At 44.2% G+C, this 18,969-nt stretch overlaps 13 non-coding genes across 13 annotated transcripts; all 13 read left to right on the top strand.

The window, feature by feature from the left end:
* Positions 1-1,035: 1,035 nt before the first annotated feature.
* Positions 1,036-1,226, top strand: LOC141223880 (U2 spliceosomal RNA). Its single transcript, XR_012291402.1, has one exon. It is a non-coding gene; the product is annotated as a U2 spliceosomal RNA (small nuclear RNA).
* A 1,115-nt stretch (positions 1,227-2,341) lies between these two features.
* LOC141223879 (U2 spliceosomal RNA) lies at positions 2,342-2,532 on the top strand. The gene has a single exon (XR_012291401.1). It is a non-coding gene; the product is annotated as a U2 spliceosomal RNA (small nuclear RNA).
* A 2,837-nt stretch (positions 2,533-5,369) lies between these two features.
* LOC141224184 (U2 spliceosomal RNA) lies at positions 5,370-5,566 on the top strand. Its single transcript, XR_012291693.1, has one exon. It is a non-coding gene; the product is annotated as a U2 spliceosomal RNA (small nuclear RNA).
* Positions 5,567-6,681: 1,115 nt separating this feature from the next.
* On the top strand, positions 6,682-6,872 carry LOC141223878 (U2 spliceosomal RNA). The gene has a single exon (XR_012291399.1). It is a non-coding gene; the product is annotated as a U2 spliceosomal RNA (small nuclear RNA).
* A 1,114-nt stretch (positions 6,873-7,986) lies between these two features.
* Positions 7,987-8,177, top strand: LOC141223877 (U2 spliceosomal RNA). The gene has a single exon (XR_012291398.1). It is a non-coding gene; the product is annotated as a U2 spliceosomal RNA (small nuclear RNA).
* A 1,115-nt stretch (positions 8,178-9,292) lies between these two features.
* On the top strand, positions 9,293-9,483 carry LOC141223875 (U2 spliceosomal RNA). The gene has a single exon (XR_012291396.1). It is a non-coding gene; the product is annotated as a U2 spliceosomal RNA (small nuclear RNA).
* A 1,114-nt stretch (positions 9,484-10,597) lies between these two features.
* Positions 10,598-10,788, top strand: LOC141223874 (U2 spliceosomal RNA). The gene has a single exon (XR_012291395.1). It is a non-coding gene; the product is annotated as a U2 spliceosomal RNA (small nuclear RNA).
* Positions 10,789-11,903: 1,115 nt separating this feature from the next.
* LOC141223872 (U2 spliceosomal RNA) lies at positions 11,904-12,094 on the top strand. Its single transcript, XR_012291394.1, has one exon. It is a non-coding gene; the product is annotated as a U2 spliceosomal RNA (small nuclear RNA).
* A 1,115-nt stretch (positions 12,095-13,209) lies between these two features.
* LOC141223871 (U2 spliceosomal RNA) lies at positions 13,210-13,400 on the top strand. The gene has a single exon (XR_012291393.1). It is a non-coding gene; the product is annotated as a U2 spliceosomal RNA (small nuclear RNA).
* Positions 13,401-14,518: 1,118 nt separating this feature from the next.
* On the top strand, positions 14,519-14,709 carry LOC141224144 (U2 spliceosomal RNA). The gene has a single exon (XR_012291659.1). It is a non-coding gene; the product is annotated as a U2 spliceosomal RNA (small nuclear RNA).
* A 1,114-nt stretch (positions 14,710-15,823) lies between these two features.
* On the top strand, positions 15,824-16,014 carry LOC141224148 (U2 spliceosomal RNA). Its single transcript, XR_012291663.1, has one exon. It is a non-coding gene; the product is annotated as a U2 spliceosomal RNA (small nuclear RNA).
* A 1,112-nt stretch (positions 16,015-17,126) lies between these two features.
* On the top strand, positions 17,127-17,317 carry LOC141223870 (U2 spliceosomal RNA). The gene has a single exon (XR_012291392.1). It is a non-coding gene; the product is annotated as a U2 spliceosomal RNA (small nuclear RNA).
* Positions 17,318-18,432: 1,115 nt separating this feature from the next.
* LOC141223869 (U2 spliceosomal RNA) lies at positions 18,433-18,623 on the top strand. Its single transcript, XR_012291391.1, has one exon. It is a non-coding gene; the product is annotated as a U2 spliceosomal RNA (small nuclear RNA).
* The last annotated feature ends 346 nt before the right edge of the window (positions 18,624-18,969 follow it).

The raw sequence follows: 18,969 nt of genomic DNA, 5'->3' as shown, positions 1-18,969 counted from the left end.
TGGGATGGACTCTTTGGCTTTGCTTTTCTTCTCCTCATTGGATTTTTCATGTTCAAAGTTGCAGAAGCCAGATTACAAGCTCATTTTGGTTCAACTTCAGCAACTGTGCATTGCATTGCCATGTAATGTGATGCAATGCTATCTTTCTAGCTCTCCCTTTTTACTTCCTTTTGGATAAACAGACATATTAGGCAAGCATTTTGGAGCTTTCACCTAAATAACTACAGGTGGTGAGATAAGCTGCACAATATAATTGACCTTTCAGTATATTGTTGCACACACACCATCTATTTAGCAAATGCCCTTGTTATCAACAGCAGCCTTTTAAACTCACCTGAGCTAACAGGTATGTGCGCTGGTTACTCTGCTGCGCTTAAAATTTCTTTTTTGGTTTGCTACAATGCCTTTTCTGAAACGTTGTCTCCTTTTGCTGGAACACTGACTTCTTTCATTTAATGCCTGCAGACTATAAAAGAGAACCCAACCCAAAAAGTTTGGTTGATTAGTCTGTGGCATTCTGTTAAACTGTTGCTTATGGCGGTCTCTGTGAGCTTCTCAGCGACATTCAGCCAGCCAGGTATCCTGCCTGCAGTAGATGGAATGTGGCAATGGAACGCTGGCTGCGCGTGTCATAATAGGCTCTGAGCCTTTATATACCTGTGCACAGCAGCAGCCACCTTCAGTCTGCTGCTGGACAGCCAGCAGCAGCAGGAGAGGTATGTAATCAGGAGCCCTCCTGCTAAGGGTAGACAGCTGCTCGTTCCACCCCACCCCCCGCCTTAATTGGTTCTCCTCCCTTCCAACGGTGTTGAGGCGGGTGGGAACAGCAGGGGGTGAAGGTGCTGGGTTTAAAGAGGTGGAGTTATGCAGATCTAAAACGCGTGGATTGCAGCAGCAGCAAGCCGAAAAGTGCAGGCATGTAAGGGATCTAGAGGTTGACAACATGTCTTCTTAACGGGAGTCCAGGAGCTCATCTCCACAAATGGACTTTTCAGGATCCTTGGGTGGCTCCGTAGTTTGAAACCAATTCTGGTTATCGCTTCTCGGCCTTTTGGCTAAGATCAAGTGTAGTATCTGTTCTTATCAGTTTAATATCTGATACGTCCCCTATCTGGGGACCATATATTAAATGGATTTTTAGAACAGGGAGATGGAAAAAGAGCTTGCTCTGTCCACTCCACGCATTGACCTGGTATTGCAGTATCTCCAGGACCGGTGCACCCCTTCTTTAATGCAGTTTCTAAAATCAGAAAGAATTGAATTCAATGTTTTTTGTTCATTTTGCTTGTTTGTCGGATTTTGGGATGGACTCTTTGGCTTTGCTTTTCTTCTCCTCATTGGATTTTTCATGTTCAAAGTTGCAGAAGCCAGATTACAAGCTCATTTTGGTTCAACTTCAGCAACTGTGCATTGCATTGCCATGTAATGTGATGCAATGCTATCTTTCTAGCTCTCCCTTTTTACTTCCTTTTGGATAAACAGACATATTAGGCAAGCATTTTGGAGCTTTCACCTAAATAACTACAGGTGGTGAGATAAGCTGCACAATATAATTGACCTTTCAGTATATTGTTGCACACACACCATCTATTTAGCAAATGCCCTTGTTATCAACAGCAGCCTTTTAAACTCACCTGAGCTAACAGGTATGTGCGCTGGTTACTCTGCTGCGCTTAAAATTTCTTTTTTGGTTTGCTACAATGCCTTTTCTGAAACGTTGTCTCCTTCTGCTGGAACACTGACTTCTTTCATTTAATGCCTGCAGACTATAAAAGAGAACCCAACCCAAAAAGTTTGGTTGATTAGTCTGTGGCATTCTGTTAAACTGTTGCTTATGGCGGTCTCTGTGAGCTTCTCAGCGACATTCAGCCAGCCAGGTATCCTGCCTGCAGTAGATGGAATGTGGCAATGGAACGCTGGCTGCGCGTGTCATAATAGGCTCTGAGCCTTTATATACCTGTGCACAGCAGCAGCCACCTTCAGTCTGCTGCTGGACAGCCAGCAGCAGCAGCAGCAGGAGAGGTATGTAATCAGGAGCCCTCCTGCTAAGGGTAGACAGCTGCTCGTTCCACCCCACCCCCCGCCTTAATTGGTTCTCCTCCCTTCCAACGGTGTTGAGGCGGGTGGGAACAGCAGGGGGTGAAGGTGCTGTGTTTAAAGAGGTGGAGTTATGCAGATCTAAAACGCGTGGATTGCAGCAGCAGCAAGCCGAAAAGTGCAGGTATGTAAGGGATCTAGAGGTTGACAACATGTCTTCTTAACGGGAGTCCAGGAGCTCATCTCCACAAATGGACTTTTCAGGATCCTTGGGTGGCTCCGTAGTTTGAAACCAATTCTGGTTATCGCTTCTCGGCCTTTTGGCTAAGATCAAGTGTAGTATCTGTTCTTATCAGTTTAATATCTGATACGTCCCCTATCTGGGGACCATATATTAAATGGATTTTTAGAACAGGGAGATGGAAAAAGAGCTTGCTCTGTCCACTCCACGCATTGACCTGGTATTGCAGTATCTCCAGGACCGGTGCACCCCTTCTTTAATGCAGTTTCTAAAATCAGAAAGAATTGAATTCAATGTTTTTTGTTCATTTTGCTTGTTTGTCGGATTTTGGGATGGACTCTTTGGCTTTGCTTTTCTTCTCCTCATTGGATTTTTCATGTTCAAAGTTGCAGAAGCCAGATTACAAGCTCATTTTGGTTCAACTTCAGCAACTGTGCATTGCATTGCCATGTAATGTGATGCAATGCTATCTTTCTAGCTCTCCCTTTTTACTTCCTTTTGGATAAACAGACATATTAGGCAAGCATTTTGGAGCTTTCACCTAAATAACTACAGGTGGTGAGATAAGCTGCACAATATAATTGACCTTTCAGTATATTGTTGCACACACACCATCTATTTAGCAAATGCCCTTGTTATCAACAGCAGCCTTTTAAACTCACCTGAGCTAACAGGTATGTGCGCTGGTTACTCTGCTGCGCTTAAAATTTCTTTTTTGGTTTGCTACAATGCCTTTTCTGAAACGTTGTCTCCTTCTGCTGGAACACTGACTTCTTTCATTTAATGCCTGCAGACTATAAAAGAGAACCCAACCCAAAAAGTTTGGTTGATTAGTCTGTGGCATTCTGTTAAACTGTTGCTTATGGCGGTCTCTGTGAGCTTCTCAGCGACATTCAGCCAGCCAGGTATCCTGCCTGCAGTAGATGGAATGTGGCAATGGAACGCTGGCTGCGCGTGTCATAATAGGCTCTGAGCCTTTATATACCTGTGCACAGCAGCAGCCACCTTCAGTCTGCTGCTGGACAGCCAGCAGCAGCAGCAGCAGGAGAGGTATGTAATCAGGAGCCCTCCTGCTAAGGGTAGACAGCTGCTCGTTCCACCCCACCCCCCGCCTTAATTGGTTCTCCTCCCTTCCAACGGTGTTGAGGCGGGTGGGAACAGCAGGGGGTGAAGGTGCTGTGTTTAAAGAGGTGGAGTTATGCAGATCTAAAACGCGTGGATTGCAGCAGCAGCAAGCCGAAAAGTGCAGGCATGTAAGGGATCTAGAGGTTGACAACATGTCTTCTTAACGGGAGTCCAGGAGCTCATCTCCACAAATGGACTTTTCAGGATCCTTGGGTGGCTCCGTAGTTTGAAACCAATTCTGGTTATCGCTTCTCGGCCTTTTGGCTAAGATCAAGTGCAGTGATCTAGCGGCTGCTGCCTTGGTCTTGGCTGAGAGGTGCTCGGGGTACCCGGCTCCTTGGCCTGGGGGGATCGCTCTGTTTTTCAGCAGGGCTTCACCTCCCTGCTGCTATTAGGGAGTCGGATTAGTCCCCGGGCAACGGGAGGCGATCATCTACCTGGCACTTCGGTGTTGAAGGTTTCTATTGAGAAGAGGAGAACCTGTTTGTGAAGAAGATGTCTGCAGCATCACATGAAGGAGAGGAAGATCATGTGCCTGAATTCGCTAAGGTGCAGAATTCTATTCGTTTGGTTGTTCAGGAGAACTTTCGAGATCAAAAGGATTTTAGGTATGTGATGAGTCAAGTTCTTGTGGATCTTTTTGGTTTGAAGACAGAAGAAGTGTTGGCGATAATGGACTACCCCAGGAGGGGTGTTTATGATATAGTTTTTGTTGACAAAGTTTTTTTTGAAGGATATCTAAGGAAAATGACTGCAAGCCAGGATAAAAGAATGGAGGGGATAAGTGTAATGCCACACTTCCCCGTTAGAGATAAATGGATCATTGTTAAAATGTACTCTCCATTGGTGGACGAAGAGGATGTTCTTACATTTTTGGAGTTTTTTTGTTTGTCAGTAACACCAAAAGGGAAGATTTATAATGAATTTGGTTTTTGGACTTCGAAGTGGAAATTTTTGGTCCGTTTCAAAGAAGATGAGCAGGGGACTGTGTTGCTTCCCCCAGCTAGGTTTAAGTTGGGTAATATAAATGGTGATATTTTTTTCAGTGGTATACCCACTTTTTGTCGAGTTTGTCGTCAATACGGGCATGGAAAGGAAAATTGTTCGGGTGGTGTATGTGGTTTTTGCAAAAAAGGTGATCATGAGTCAAAGGATTGTAAAGATCGGAGGAAGTGCAACTTGTGTCAGGAAGATACGCATGTTTTTAAGAATTGCCCAAAGAGGAAAAGAAATAAAGAGAAGGAGGTAGTGGTTAAAAAGGTTTTGGTAGAGAGAAAGGAGGAAAGTGTAGAAAAGGTGTTGGTGGTAAAGGGAAAAGAAAGCAAACCTGTAGGAGTGCAGAGGGAGATGGAGAAAACAAGAGTAGATTGGGGGGATAGGGTAGAGAGTGAAATGGGAGGTGTAAGTCAGGGAACTGGCCGTGGTAAGGTTAAAAAGCAAGAAAAGAGAAAGGAACAGGAAGTGGAGGTGGCAATGGAAGAAAATATAGTTGTTTTTCAACAACCTATGTTTATAAAGAATGCAGAATATTTTAACCGGTTGTACCGTAAGTTGTATGATGAGAAACGTTTGGACTATCTTATAGAGAATGTTAGGAAAGAACTAATAAGAGATAAAAATGTTTTTTGTGTGAAATATAGAATACCAGATGGTGTATCGAAACAAGTTTTTTCAGCATCAAGGGTTGAAGATTTGTCCCTTAAGATTCTGAGTTGGGTTGGGGTTCATGCTTTTGATAATGGTTACAAGTATTTTACTTGATGTTATTACTGTTGTTAATACAGTTATAATTTAATTTTTATTTTTTTGGTATCCATTCAGGTTCTGAAACATTTCTTTCTTTGAAAGTATTGTTGTATTTTTGTAATTTTTTTTTCTGACATTAAAAGTACCAAAACCTGATGATGATTTAAGTTGGAGTCCACGTCTTGTCTCCCTTTGGGGAGAAGAGGACTGTGGAGTGGACTTTAATTTTAACCTGAATAGGTTTAAAAAAAAAAAAAAAAAAAATCTGTTCTTATCAGTTTAATATCTGATACGTCCCCTATCTGGGGACCATATATTAAATGGATTTTTAGAACAGGGAGATGGAAAAAGAGCTTGCTCTGTCCACTCCACGCATTGACCTGGTATTGCAGTATCTCCAGGACCGGTGCACCCCTTCTTTAATGCAGTTTCTAAAATCAGAAAGAATTGAATTCAATGTTTTTTGTTCATTTTGCTTGTTTGTCGGATTTTGGGATGGACTCTTTGGCTTTGCTTTTCTTCTCCTCATTGGATTTTTCATGTTCAAAGTTGCAGAAGCCAGATTACAAGCTCATTTTGGTTCAACTTCAGCAACTGTGCATTGCATTGCCATGTAATGTGATGCAATGCTATCTTTCTAGCTCTCCCTTTTTACTTCCTTTTGGATAAACAGACATATTAGGCAAGCATTTTGGAGCTTTCACCTAAATAACTACAGGTGGTGAGATAAGCTGCACAATATAATTGACCTTTCAGTATATTGTTGCACACACACCATCTATTTAGCAAATGCCCTTGTTATCAACAGCAGCCTTTTAAACTCACCTGAGCTAACAGGTATGTGCGCTGGTTACTCTGCTGCGCTTAAAATTTCTTTTTTGGTTTGCTACAATGCCTTTTCTGAAACGTTGTCTCCTTCTGCTGGAACACTGACTTCTTTCATTTAATGCCTGCAGACTATAAAAGAGAACCCAACCCAAAAAGTTTGGTTGATTAGTCTGTGGCATTCTGTTAAACTGTTGCTTATGGCGGTCTCTGTGAGCTTCTCAGCGACATTCAGCCAGCCAGGTATCCTGCCTGCAGTAGATGGAATGTGGCAATGGAACGCTGGCTGCGCGTGTCATAATAGGCTCTGAGCCTTTATATACCTGTGCACAGCAGCAGCCACCTTCAGTCTGCTGCTGGACAGCCAGCAGCAGCAGCAGCAGGAGAGGTATGTAATCAGGAGCCCTCCTGCTAAGGGTAGACAGCTGCTCGTTCCACCCCACCCCCCGCCTTAATTGGTTCTCCTCCCTTCCAACGGTGTTGAGGCGGGTGGGAACAGCAGGGGGTGAAGGTGCTGTGTTTAAAGAGGTGGAGTTATGCAGATCTAAAACGCGTGGATTGCAGCAGCAGCAAGCCAAAAAGTGCAGGCATGTAAGGGATCTAGAGGTTGACAACATGTCTTCTTAACGGGAGTCCAGGAGCTCATCTCCACAAATGGACTTTTCAGGATCCTTGGGTGGCTCCGTAGTTTGAAACCAATTCTGGTTATCGCTTCTCGGCCTTTTGGCTAAGATCAAGTGTAGTATCTGTTCTTATCAGTTTAATATCTGATACGTCCCCTATCTGGGGACCATATATTAAATGGATTTTTAGAACAGGGAGATGGAAAAAGAGCTTGCTCTGTCCACTCCACGCATTGACCTGGTATTGCAGTATCTCCAGGACCGGTGCACCCCTTCTTTAATGCAGTTTCTAAAATCAGAAAGAATTGAATTCAATGTTTTTTGTTCATTTTGCTTGTTTGTCGGATTTTGGGATGGACTCTTTGGCTTTGCTTTTCTTCTCCTCATTGGATTTTTCATGTTCAAAGTTGCAGAAGCCAGATTACAAGCTCATTTTGGTTCAACTTCAGCAACTGTGCATTGCATTGCCATGTAATGTGATGCAATGCTATCTTTCTAGCTCTCCCTTTTTACTTCCTTTTGGATAAACAGACATATTAGGCAAGCATTTTGGAGCTTTCACCTAAATAACTACAGGTGGTGAGATAAGCTGCACAATATAATTGACCTTTCAGTATATTGTTGCACACACACCATCTATTTAGCAAATGCCCTTGTTATCAACAGCAGCCTTTTAAACTCACCTGAGCTAACAGGTATGTGCGCTGGTTACTCTGCTGCGCTTAAAATTTCTTTTTTGGTTTGCTACAATGCCTTTTCTGAAACGTTGTCTCCTTCTGCTGGAACACTGACTTCTTTCATTTAATGCCTGCAGACTATAAAAGAGAACCCAACCAAAAAGTTTGGTTGATTAGTCTGTGGCATTCTGTTAAACTGTTGCTTATGGCGGTCTCTGTGAGCTTCTCAGCGACATTCAGCCAGCCAGGTATCCTGCCTGCAGTAGATGGAATGTGGCAATGGAACGCTGGCTGCGCGTGTCATAATAGGCTCTGAGCCTTTATATACCTGTGCACAGCAGCAGCCACCTTCAGTCTGCTGCTGGACAGCCAGCAGCAGCAGCAGCAGGAGAGGTATGTAATCAGGAGCCCTCCTGCTAAGGGTAGACAGCTGCTCGTTCCACCCCACCCCCCGCCTTAATTGGTTCTCCTCCCTTCCAACGGTGTTGAGGCGGGTGGGAACAGCAGGGGGTGAAGGTGCTGTGTTTAAAGAGGTGGAGTTATGCAGATCTAAAACGCGTGGATTGCAGCAGCAGCAAGCCGAAAAGTGCAGGCATGTAAGGGATCTAGAGGTTGACAACATGTCTTCTTAACGGGAGTCCAGGAGCTCATCTCCACAAATGGACTTTTCAGGATCCTTGGGTGGCTCCGTAGTTTGAAACCAATTCTGGTTATCGCTTCTCGGCCTTTTGGCTAAGATCAAGTGTAGTATCTGTTCTTATCAGTTTAATATCTGATACGTCCCCTATCTGGGGACCATATATTAAATGGATTTTTAGAACAGGGAGATGGAAAAAGAGCTTGCTCTGTCCACTCCACGCATTGACCTGGTATTGCAGTATCTCCAGGACCGGTGCACCCCTTCTTTAATGCAGTTTCTAAAATCAGAAAGAATTGAATTCAATGTTTTTTGTTCATTTTGCTTGTTTGTCGGATTTTGGGATGGACTCTTTGGCTTTGCTTTTCTTCTCCTCATTGGATTTTTCATGTTCAAAGTTGCAGAAGCCAGATTACAAGCTCATTTTGGTTCAACTTCAGCAACTGTGCATTGCATTGCCATGTAATGTGATGCAATGCTATCTTTCTAGCTCTCCCTTTTTACTTCCTTTTGGATAAACAGACATATTAGGCAAGCATTTTGGAGCTTTCACCTAAATAACTACAGGTGGTGAGATAAGCTGCACAATATAATTGACCTTTCAGTATATTGTTGCACACACACCATCTATTTAGCAAATGCCCTTGTTATCAACAGCAGCCTTTTAAACTCACCTGAGCTAACAGGTATGTGCGCTGGTTACTCTGCTGCGCTTAAAATTTCTTTTTTGGTTTGCTACAATGCCTTTTCTGAAACGTTGTCTCCTTCTGCTGGAACACTGACTTCTTTCATTTAATGCCTGCAGACTATAAAAGAGAACCCAACCCAAAAAGTTTGGTTGATTAGTCTGTGGCATTCTGTTAAACTGTTGCTTATGGCGGTCTCTGTGAGCTTCTCAGCGACATTCAGCCAGCCAGGTATCCTGCTTGCAGTAGATGGAATGTGGCAATGGAACGCTGGCTGCGCGTGTCATAATAGGCTCTGAGCCTTTATATACCTGTGCACAGCAGCAGCCACCTTCAGTCTGCTGCTGGACAGCCAGCAGCAGCAGCAGCAGGAGAGGTATGTAATCAGGAGCCCTCCTGCTAAGGGTAGACAGCTGCTCGTTCCACCCCACCCCCCGCCTTAATTGGTTCTCCTCCCTTCCAACGGTGTTGAGGCGGGTGGGAACAGCAGGGGGTGAAGGTGCTGTGTTTAAAGAGGTGGAGTTATGCAGATCTAAAACGCGTGGATTGCAGCAGCAGCAAGCCGAAAAGTGCAGGCATGTAAGGGATCTAGAGGTTGACAACATGTCTTCTTAACGGGAGTCCAGGAGCTCATCTCCACAAATGGACTTTTCAGGATCCTTGGGTGGCTCCGTAGTTTGAAACCAATTCTGGTTATCGCTTCTCGGCCTTTTGGCTAAGATCAAGTGTAGTATCTGTTCTTATCAGTTTAATATCTGATACGTCCCCTATCTGGGGACCATATATTAAATGGATTTTTAGAACAGGGAGATGGAAAAAGAGCTTGCTCTGTCCACTCCACGCATTGACCTGGTATTGCAGTATCTCCAGGACCGGTGCACCCCTTCTTTAATGCAGTTTCTAAAATCAGAAAGAATTGAATTCAATGTTTTTTGTTCATTTTGCTTGTTTGTCGGATTTTGGGATGGACTCTTTGGCTTTGCTTTTCTTCTCCTCATTGGATTTTTCATGTTCAAAGTTGCAGAAGCCAGATTACAAGCTCATTTTGGTTCAACTTCAGCAACTGTGCATTGCATTGCCATGTAATGTGATGCAATGCTATCTTTCTAGCTCTCCCTTTTTACTTCCTTTTGGATAAACAGACATATTAGGCAAGCATTTTGGAGCTTTCACCTAAATAACTACAGGTGGTGAGATAAGCTGCACAATATAATTGACCTTTCAGTATATTGTTGCACACACACCATCTATTTAGCAAATGCCCTTGTTATCAACAGCAGCCTTTTAAACTCACCTGAGCTAACAGGTATGTGCGCTGGTTACTCTGCTGCGCTTAAAATTTCTTTTTTGGTTTGCTACAATGCCTTTTCTGAAACGTTGTCTCCTTCTGCTGGAACACTGACTTCTTTCATTTAATGCCTGCAGACTATAAAAGAGAACCCAACCAAAAAGTTTGGTTGATTAGTCTGTGGCATTCTGTTAAACTGTTGCTTATGGCGGTCTCTGTGAGCTTCTCAGCGACATTCAGCCAGCCAGGTATCCTGCCTGCAGTAGATGGAATGTGGCAATGGAACGCTGGCTGCGCGTGTCATAATAGGCTCTGAGCCTTTATATACCTGTGCACAGCAGCAGCCACCTTCAGTCTGCTGCTGGACAGCCAGCAGCAGCAGCAGCAGGAGAGGTATGTAATCAGGAGCCCTCCTGCTAAGGGTAGACAGCTGCTCGTTCCACCCCACCCCCCGCCTTAATTGGTTCTCCTCCCTTCCAACGGTGTTGAGGCGGGTGGGAACAGCAGGGGGTGAAGGTGCTGTGTTTAAAGAGGTGGAGTTATGCAGATCTAAAACGCGTGGATTGCAGCAGCAGCAAGCCGAAAAGTGCAGGCATGTAAGGGATCTAGAGGTTGACAACATGTCTTCTTAACGGGAGTCCAGGAGCTCATCTCCACAAATGGACTTTTCAGGATCCTTGGGTGGCTCCGTAGTTTGAAACCAATTCTGGTTATCGCTTCTCGGCCTTTTGGCTAAGATCAAGTGTAGTATCTGTTCTTATCAGTTTAATATCTGATACGTCCCCTATCTGGGGACCATATATTAAATGGATTTTTAGAACAGGGAGATGGAAAAAGAGCTTGCTCTGTCCACTCCACGCATTGACCTGGTATTGCAGTATCTCCAGGACCGGTGCACCCCTTCTTTAATGCAGTTTCTAAAATCAGAAAGAATTGAATTCAATGTTTTTTGTTCATTTTGCTTGTTTGTCGGATTTTGGGATGGACTCTTTGGCTTTGCTTTTCTTCTCCTCATTGGATTTTTCATGTTCAAAGTTGCAGAAGCCAGATTACAAGCTCATTTTGGTTCAACTTCAGCAACTGTGCATTGCATTGCCATGTAATGTGATGCAATGCTATCTTTCTAGCTCTCCCTTTTTACTTCCTTTTGGATAAACAGACATATTAGGCAAGCATTTTGGAGCTTTCACCTAAATAACTACAGGTGGTGAGATAAGCTGCACAATATAATTGACCTTTCAGTATATTGTTGCACACACACCATCTATTTAGCAAATGCCCTTGTTATCAACAGCAGCCTTTTAAACTCACCTGAGCTAACAGGTATGTGCGCTGGTTACTCTGCTGCGCTTAAAATTTCTTTTTTGGTTTGCTACAATGCCTTTTCTGAAACGTTGTCTCCTTCTGCTGGAACACTGACTTCTTTCATTTAATGCCTGCAGACTATAAAAGAGAACCCAACCCAAAAAGTTTGGTTGATTAGTCTGTGGCATTCTGTTAAACTGTTGCTTATGGCGGTCTCTGTGAGCTTCTCAGCGACATTCAGCCAGCCAGGTATCCTGCTTGCAGTAGATGGAATGTGGCAATGGAACGCTGGCTGCGCGTGTCATAATAGGCTCTGAGCCTTTATATACCTGTGCACAGCAGCAGCCACCTTCAGTCTGCTGCTGGACAGCCAGCAGCAGCAGCAGCAGGAGAGGTATGTAATCAGGAGCCCTCCTGCTAAGGGTAGACAGCTGCTCGTTCCACCCCACCCCCCGCCTTAATTGGTTCTCCTCCCTTCCAACGGTGTTGAGGCGGGTGGGAACAGCAGGGGGTGAAGGTGCTGTGTTTAAAGAGGTGGAGTTATGCAGATCTAAAACGCGTGGATTGCAGCAGCAGCAAGCCGAAAAGTGCAGGCATGTAAGGGATCTAGAGGTTGACAACATGTCTTCTTAACGGGAGTCCAGGAGCTCATCTCCACAAATGGACTTTTCAGGATCCTTGGGTGGCTCCGTAGTTTGAAACCAATTCTGGTTATCGCTTCTCGGCCTTTTGGCTAAGATCAAGTGTAGTATCTGTTCTTATCAGTTTAATATCTGATACGTCCCCTATCTGGGGACCATATATTAAATGGATTTTTAGAACAGGGAGATGGAAAAAGAGCTTGCTCTGTCCACTCCACGCATTGACCTGGTATTGCAGTATCTCCAGGACCGGTGCACCCCTTCTTTAATGCAGTTTCTAAAATCAGAAAGAATTGAATTCAATGTTTTTTGTTCATTTTGCTTGTTTGTTGGATTTTGGGATGGACTCTTTGGCTTTGCTTTTCTTCTCCTCATTGGATTTTTCATGTTCAAAGTTGCAGAAGCCAGATTACAAGCTCATTTTGGTTCAACTTCAGCAACTGTGCATTGCATTGCCATGTAATGTGATGCAATGCTATCTTTCTAGCTCTCCCTTTTTACTTCCTTTTGGATAAACAGACATATTAGGCAAGCATTTTGGAGCTTTCACCTAAATAACTACAGGTGGTGAGATAAGCTGCACAATATAATTGACCTTTCAGTATATTGTTGCACACACACCATCTATTTAGCAAATGCCCTTGTTATCAACAGCAGCCTTTTAAACTCACCTGAGCTAACAGGTATGTGCGCTGGTTACTCTGCTGCGCTTAAAATTTATTTTTTGGTTTGCTACAATGCCTTTTCTGAAACGTTGTCTCCTTCTGCTGGAACACTGACTTCTTTCATTTAATGCCTGCAGACTATAAAAGAGAACCCAACCCAAAAAGTTTGGTTGATTAGTCTGTGGCATTCTGTTAAACTGTTGCTTATGGCGGTCTCTGTGAGCTTCTCAGCGACATTCAGCCAGCCAGGTATCCTGCCTGCAGTAGATGGAATGTGGCAATGGAACGCTGGCTGCGCGTGTCATAATAGGCTCTGAGCCTTTATATACCTGTGCACAGCAGCAGCCACCTTCAGTCTGCTGCTGGACAGCCAGCAGCAGCAGCAGCAGGAGAGGTATGTAATCAGGAGCCCTCCTGCTAAGGGTAGACAGCTGCTCGTTCCACCCCACCCCCCGCCTTAATTGGTTCTCCTCCCTTCCAACGGTGTTGAGGCGGGTGGGAACAGCAGGGGGTGAAGGTGCTGTGTTTAAAGAGGTGGAGTTATGCAGATCTAAAACGCGTGGATTGCAGCAGCAGCAAGCCGAAAAGTGCAGGCATGTAAGGGATCTAGAGGTTGACAACATGTCTTCTTAACGGGAGTCCAGGAGCTCATCTCCACAAATGGACTTTTCAGGATCCTTGGGTGGCTCCGTAGTTTGAAACCAATTCTGGTTATCGCTTCTCGGCCTTTTGGCTAAGATCAAGTGTAGTATCTGTTCTTATCAGTTTAATATCTGATACGTCCCCTATCTGGGGACCATATATTAAATGGATTTTTAGAACAGGGAGATGGAAAAAGAGCTTGCTCTGTCCACTCCACGCATTGACCTGGTATTGCAGTATCTCCAGGACCGGTGCACCCCTTCTTTAATGCAGTTTCTAAAATCAGAAAGAATTGAATTCAATGTTTTTTGTTCATTTTGCTTGTTTGTCGGATTTTGGGATGGACTCTTTGGCTTTGCTTTTCTTCTCCTCATTGGATTTTTCATGTTCAAAGTTGCAGAAGCCAGATTACAAGCTCATTTTGGTTCAACTTCAGCAACTGTGCATTGCATTGCCATGTAATGTGATGCAATGCTATCTTTCTAGCTCTCCCTTTTTACTTCCTTTTGGATAAACAGACATATTAGGCAAGCATTTTGGAGCTTTCACCTAAATAACTACAGGTGGTGAGATAAGCTGCACAATATAATTGACCTTTCAGTATATTGTTGCACACACACCATCTATTTAGCAAATGCCCTTGTTATCAACAGCAGCCTTTTAAACTCACCTGAGCTAACAGGTATGTGCGCTGGTTACTCTGCTGCGCTTAAAATTTCTTTTTTGATTTGCTACAATGCCTTTTCTGAAACGTTGTCTCCTTCTGCTGGAACACTGACTTCTTTCATTTAATGCCTGCAGACTATAAAAGAGAACCCAACCCAAAAAGTTTGGTTGATTAGTCTGTGGCATTCTGTTAAACTGTTGCTTATGGCGGTCTCTGTGAGCTTCTCAGCGACATTCAGCCAGCCAGGTATCCTGCCTGCAGTAGATGGAATGTGGCAATGGAACGCTGGCTGCGCATGTCATAATAGGCTCTGAGCCTTTATATACCTGTGCACAGCAGCAGCCACCTTCAGTCTGCTGCTGGACAGCCAGCAGCAGCAGCAGCAGCAGGAGAGGTATGTAATCAGGAGCCCTCCTGCTAAGGGTAGACAGCTGCTCGTTCCACCCCACCCCCCGCCTTAATTGGTTCTCCTCCCTTCCAACGGTGTTGAGGCGGGTGGGAACAGCAGGGGGTGAAGGTGCTGTGTTTAAAGAGGTGGAGTTATGCAGATCTAAAACGCGTGGATTGCAGCAGCAGCAAGCCGAAAAGTGCAGGCATGTAAGGGATCTAGAGGTTGACAACATGTCTTCTTAACGGGAGTCCAGGAGCTCATCTCCACAAATGGACTTTTCAGGATCCTTGGGTGGCTCCGTAGTTTGAAACCAATTCTGGTTATCGCTTCTCGGCCTTTTGGCTAAGATCAAGTGTAGTATCTGTTCTTATCAGTTTAATATCTGATACGTCCCCTATCTGGGGACCATATATTAAATGGATTATTAGAACAGGAAGATGGAAAAAGAGCTTGCTCTGTCCACTCCACGCATTGACCTGGTATTGCAGTATCTCCAGGACCGGTGCACCCCTTCTTTAATGCAGTTTCTAAAATCAGAAAGAATTGAATTCAATGTTTTTTGTTCATTTTGCTTGTTTGTCGGATTTTGGGATGGACTCTTTGGCTTTGATTTTCTTCTCCTCATTGGATTTTTCATGTTCAAAGTTGCAGAAGCCAGATTACAAGCTCATTTTGGTTCAACTTCAGCAACTGTGCATTGCATTGCCATGTAATGTGAACAATGCTATCTTTCTAGCTCTCCCTTTTTACTTCCTTTTGGATAAACAGACATATTAGGCAAGCATTTTGGAGCTTTCACCTAAATAACTACAGGTGGTGAGATAAGCTGCACAATATAATTGACCTTTCAGTATATTGTTGCACACACACCATCTATTTAGCAAATGCCCTTGTTATCAACAGCAGCCTTTTAAACTCACCTGAGCTAACAGGTATGTGCGCTGGTTACTCTGCTGCGCTTAAAATTTCTTTTTTGGTTTGCTACAATGCCTTTTCTGAAACGTTGTCTCCTTCTGCTGGAACACTGACTTCTTTCATTTAATGCCTGCAGACTATAAAAGAGAACCCAACCCAAAAAGTTTGGTTGATTAGTCTGTGGCATTCTGTTAAACTGTTGCTTATGGCGGTCTCTGTGAGCTTCTCAGCGACATTCAGCCAGCCAGGTATCCTGCCTGCAGTAGATGGAATGTGGCAATGGAACGCTGGCTGCGCGTGTCATAATAGGCTCTGAGCCTTTATATACCTGTGCACAGCAGCAGCCACCTTCAGTCTGCTGCTGGACAGCCAGCAGCAGCAGCAGCAGGAGAGGTATGTAATCAGGAGCCCTCCTGCTAAGGGTAGACAGCTGCTCGTTCCACCCCACCCCCCGCCTTAATTGGTTCTCCTCCCTTCCAACGGTGTTGAGGCGGGTGGGAACAGCAGGGGGTGAAGGTGCTGTGTTTAAAGAGGTGGAGTTATGCAGATCTAAAACGCGTGGATTGCAGCAGCAGCAAGCCGAAAAGTGCAGGCATGTAAGGGATCTAGAGGTTGACAACATGTCTTCTTAACGGGAGTCCAGGAGCTCATCTCCACAAATGGACTTTTCAGGATCCTTGGGTGGCTCCGTAGTTTGAAACCAATTCTGGTTATCGCTTCTCGGCCTTTTGGCTAAGATCAAGTGTAGTATCTGTTCTTATCAGTTTAATATCTGATACGTCCCCTATCTGGGGACCATATATTAAATGGATTTTTAGAACATTAAGATGGAAAAAGAGCTTGCTCTGTCCACTCCACGCATTGACCTGGTATTGCAGTATCTCCAGGACCGGTGCACCCCTTCTTTAATGCAGTTTCTAAAATCAGAAAGAATTGAATTCAATGTTTTTTGTTCATTTTGCTTGTTTGTCGGATTTTGGGATGGACTCTTTGGCTTTGATTTTCTTCTCCTCATTGGATTTTTCATGTTCAAAGTTGCAGAAGCCAGATTACAAGCTCATTTTGGTTCAACTTCAGCAACTGTGCATTGCATTGCCATGTAATGTGATGCAATGCTATCTTTCTAGCTCTCCCTTTTTACTTCCTTTTGGATAAACAGACATATTAGGCAAGCATTTTGGAGCTTTCACCTAAATAACTACAGGTGGTGAGATAAGCTGCACAATATAATTGACCTTTCAGTATATTGTTGCACACACACCATCTATTTAGCAAATGCCCTTGTTATCAACAGCAGCCTTTTAAACTCACCTGAGCTAACAGGTATGTGCGCTGGTTACTCTGCTGCGCTTAAAATTTCTTTTTTGGTTTGCTACAATGCCTTTTCTGAAACGTTGTCTCCTTCTGCTGGAACACTGACTTCTTTCATTTAATGCCTGCAGACTATAAAAGAGAACCCAACCCAAAAAGTTTGGTTGATTAGTCTGTGGCATTCTGTTAAACTGTTGCTTATGGCGGTCTCTGTGAGCTTCTCAGGGACATTCAGCCAGCCAGGTATCCTGCCTGCAGTAGATGGAATGTGGCAATGGAACGCTGGCTGCGCGTGTCATAATAGGCTCTGAGCCTTTATATACCTGTGCACAGCAGCAGCCACCTTCAGTCTGCTGCTGGACAGCCAGCAGCAGCAGCAGGAGAGGTATGTAATCAGGAGCCCTCCTGCTAAGGGTAGACAGCTGCTCGTTCCACCCCACCCCCCGCCTTAATTGGTTCTCCTCCCTTCCAACGGTGTTGAGGCGGGTGGGAACAGCAGGGGGTGAAGGTGCTGTGTTTAAAGAGGTGGAGTTATGCAGATCTAAAACGCGTGGATTGCAGCAGCAGCAAGCCGAAAAGTGCAGGCATGTAAGGGATCTAGAGGTTGACAACATGTCTTCTTAACGGGAGTCCAGGAGCTCATCTCCACAAATGGACTTTTCAGGATCCTTGGGTGGCTCCGTAGTTTGAAACCAATTCTGGTTATCGCTTCTCGGCCTTTTGGCTAAGATCAAGTGTAGTATCTGTTCTTATCAGTTTAATATCTGATACGTCCCCTATCTGGGGACCATATATTAAATGGATTTTTAGAACAGGGAGATGGAAAAAGAGCTTGCTCTGTCCACTCCACGCATTGACCTGGTATTGCAGTATCTCCAGGACCGGTGCACCCCTTCTTTAATGCAGTTTCTAAAATCAGAAAGAATTGAATTCAATGTTTTTTGTTCATTTTGCTTGTTTGTCGGATTTTGGGATGGACTCTTTGGCTTTGCTTTTCTTCTCCTCATTGGATTTTTCATGTTCAAAGTTGCAGAAGCCAGATTACAAGCTCATTTTGGTTCAACTTCAGCAACTGTGCATTGCATTGCCATGTAATGTGATGCAATGCTATCTTTCTAGCTCTCCCTTTTTACTTCCTTTTGGATAAACAGACATATTAGGCAAGCATTTTGGAGCTTTCACCTAAATAACTACAGGTGGTGAGATAAGCTGCACAATATAATTGACCTTTCAGTATATTGTTGCACACACACCATCTATTTAGCAAATGCCCTTGTTATCAACAGCAGCCTTTTAAACTCACCTGAGCTAACAGGTATGTGCGCTGGTTACTCTGCTGCGCTTAAAATTTCTTTTTTGGTTTGCTACAATGCCTTTTCTGAAACGTTGTCTCCTTCTGCTGGGACACTGACTTCTTTCATTTAATGCCTGCAGACTATAAAAGAGAACCCAACCCAAAAAGTTTGGTTGATTAGTCTGTGGCATTCTGTTAAACTGTTGCTTATGGCGGTCTCTGTGAGCTTCTCAGCGACATTCAGCCAGCCAGGTATCCTGCCTGCAGTAGATGGAATGTGGCAATGGAACGCTGGCTGCGCGTGTCATAATAGGCTCTGAGCCTTTATATACCTGTGCACAGCAGCAGCCACCTTCAGTCTGCTGCTGGACAGCCAGCAGCAGCAGCAGCAGGAGAGGTATGTAATCAGGAGCCCTCCTGCTAAGGGTAGACAGCTGCTCGTTCCACCCCACCCCCCGCCTTAATTGGTTCTCCTCCCTTCCAACGGTGTTGAGGCGGGTGGGAACAGCAGGGGGTGAAGGTGCTGTGTTTAAAGAGGTGGAGTTATGCAGATCTAAAACGCGTGGATTGCAGCAGCAGCAAGCCGAAAAGTGCAGGCATGTAAGGGATCTAGAGGTTGACAACATGTCTTCTTAACGGGAGTCCAGGAGCTCATCTCCACAAATGGACTTTTCAGGATCCTTGGGTGGCTCCGTAGTTTGAAACCAATTCTGGTTATCGCTTCTCGGCCTTTTGGCTAAGATCAAGTGTAGTATCTGTTCTTATCAGTTTAATATCTGATACGTCCCCTATCTGGGGACCATATATTAAATGGATTTTTAGAACAGGGAGATGGAAAAAGAGCTTGCTCTGTCCACTCCACGCATTGACCTGGTATTGCAGTATCTCCAGGACCGGTGCACCCCTTCTTTAATGCAGTTTCTAAAATCAGAAAGAATTGAATTCAATGTTTTTTGTTCATTTTGCTTGTTTGTCGGATTTTGGGATGGACTCTTTGGCTTTGCTTTTCTTCTCCTCATTGGATTTTTCATGTTCAAAGTTGCAGAAGCCAGATTACAAGCTCATTTTGGTTCAACTTCAGCAACTGTGCATTGCATTGCCATGTAATGTGATGCAATGCTATCTTTCTAGCTCTCCCTTTTTACTTCCTTTTGGATAAACAGACATATTAGGCAAGCATTTTGGAGCTTTCACCTAAATAACTACAGGTGGTGAGATAAGCTGCACAATATAATTGACCTTTCAGTATATTG

Source organism: Phyllobates terribilis, unplaced genomic scaffold, assembly GCF_046119375.1.
Source record: "Phyllobates terribilis strain yellow unplaced genomic scaffold, ASM4611937v1 Scaffold_381__1_contigs__length_1843176, whole genome shotgun sequence".
In the NCBI taxonomy this organism is placed as follows: domain Eukaryota; kingdom Metazoa; phylum Chordata; class Amphibia; order Anura; family Dendrobatidae; genus Phyllobates; species Phyllobates terribilis.
This window is presented reverse-complemented; position numbering and strand designations above follow the sequence as displayed.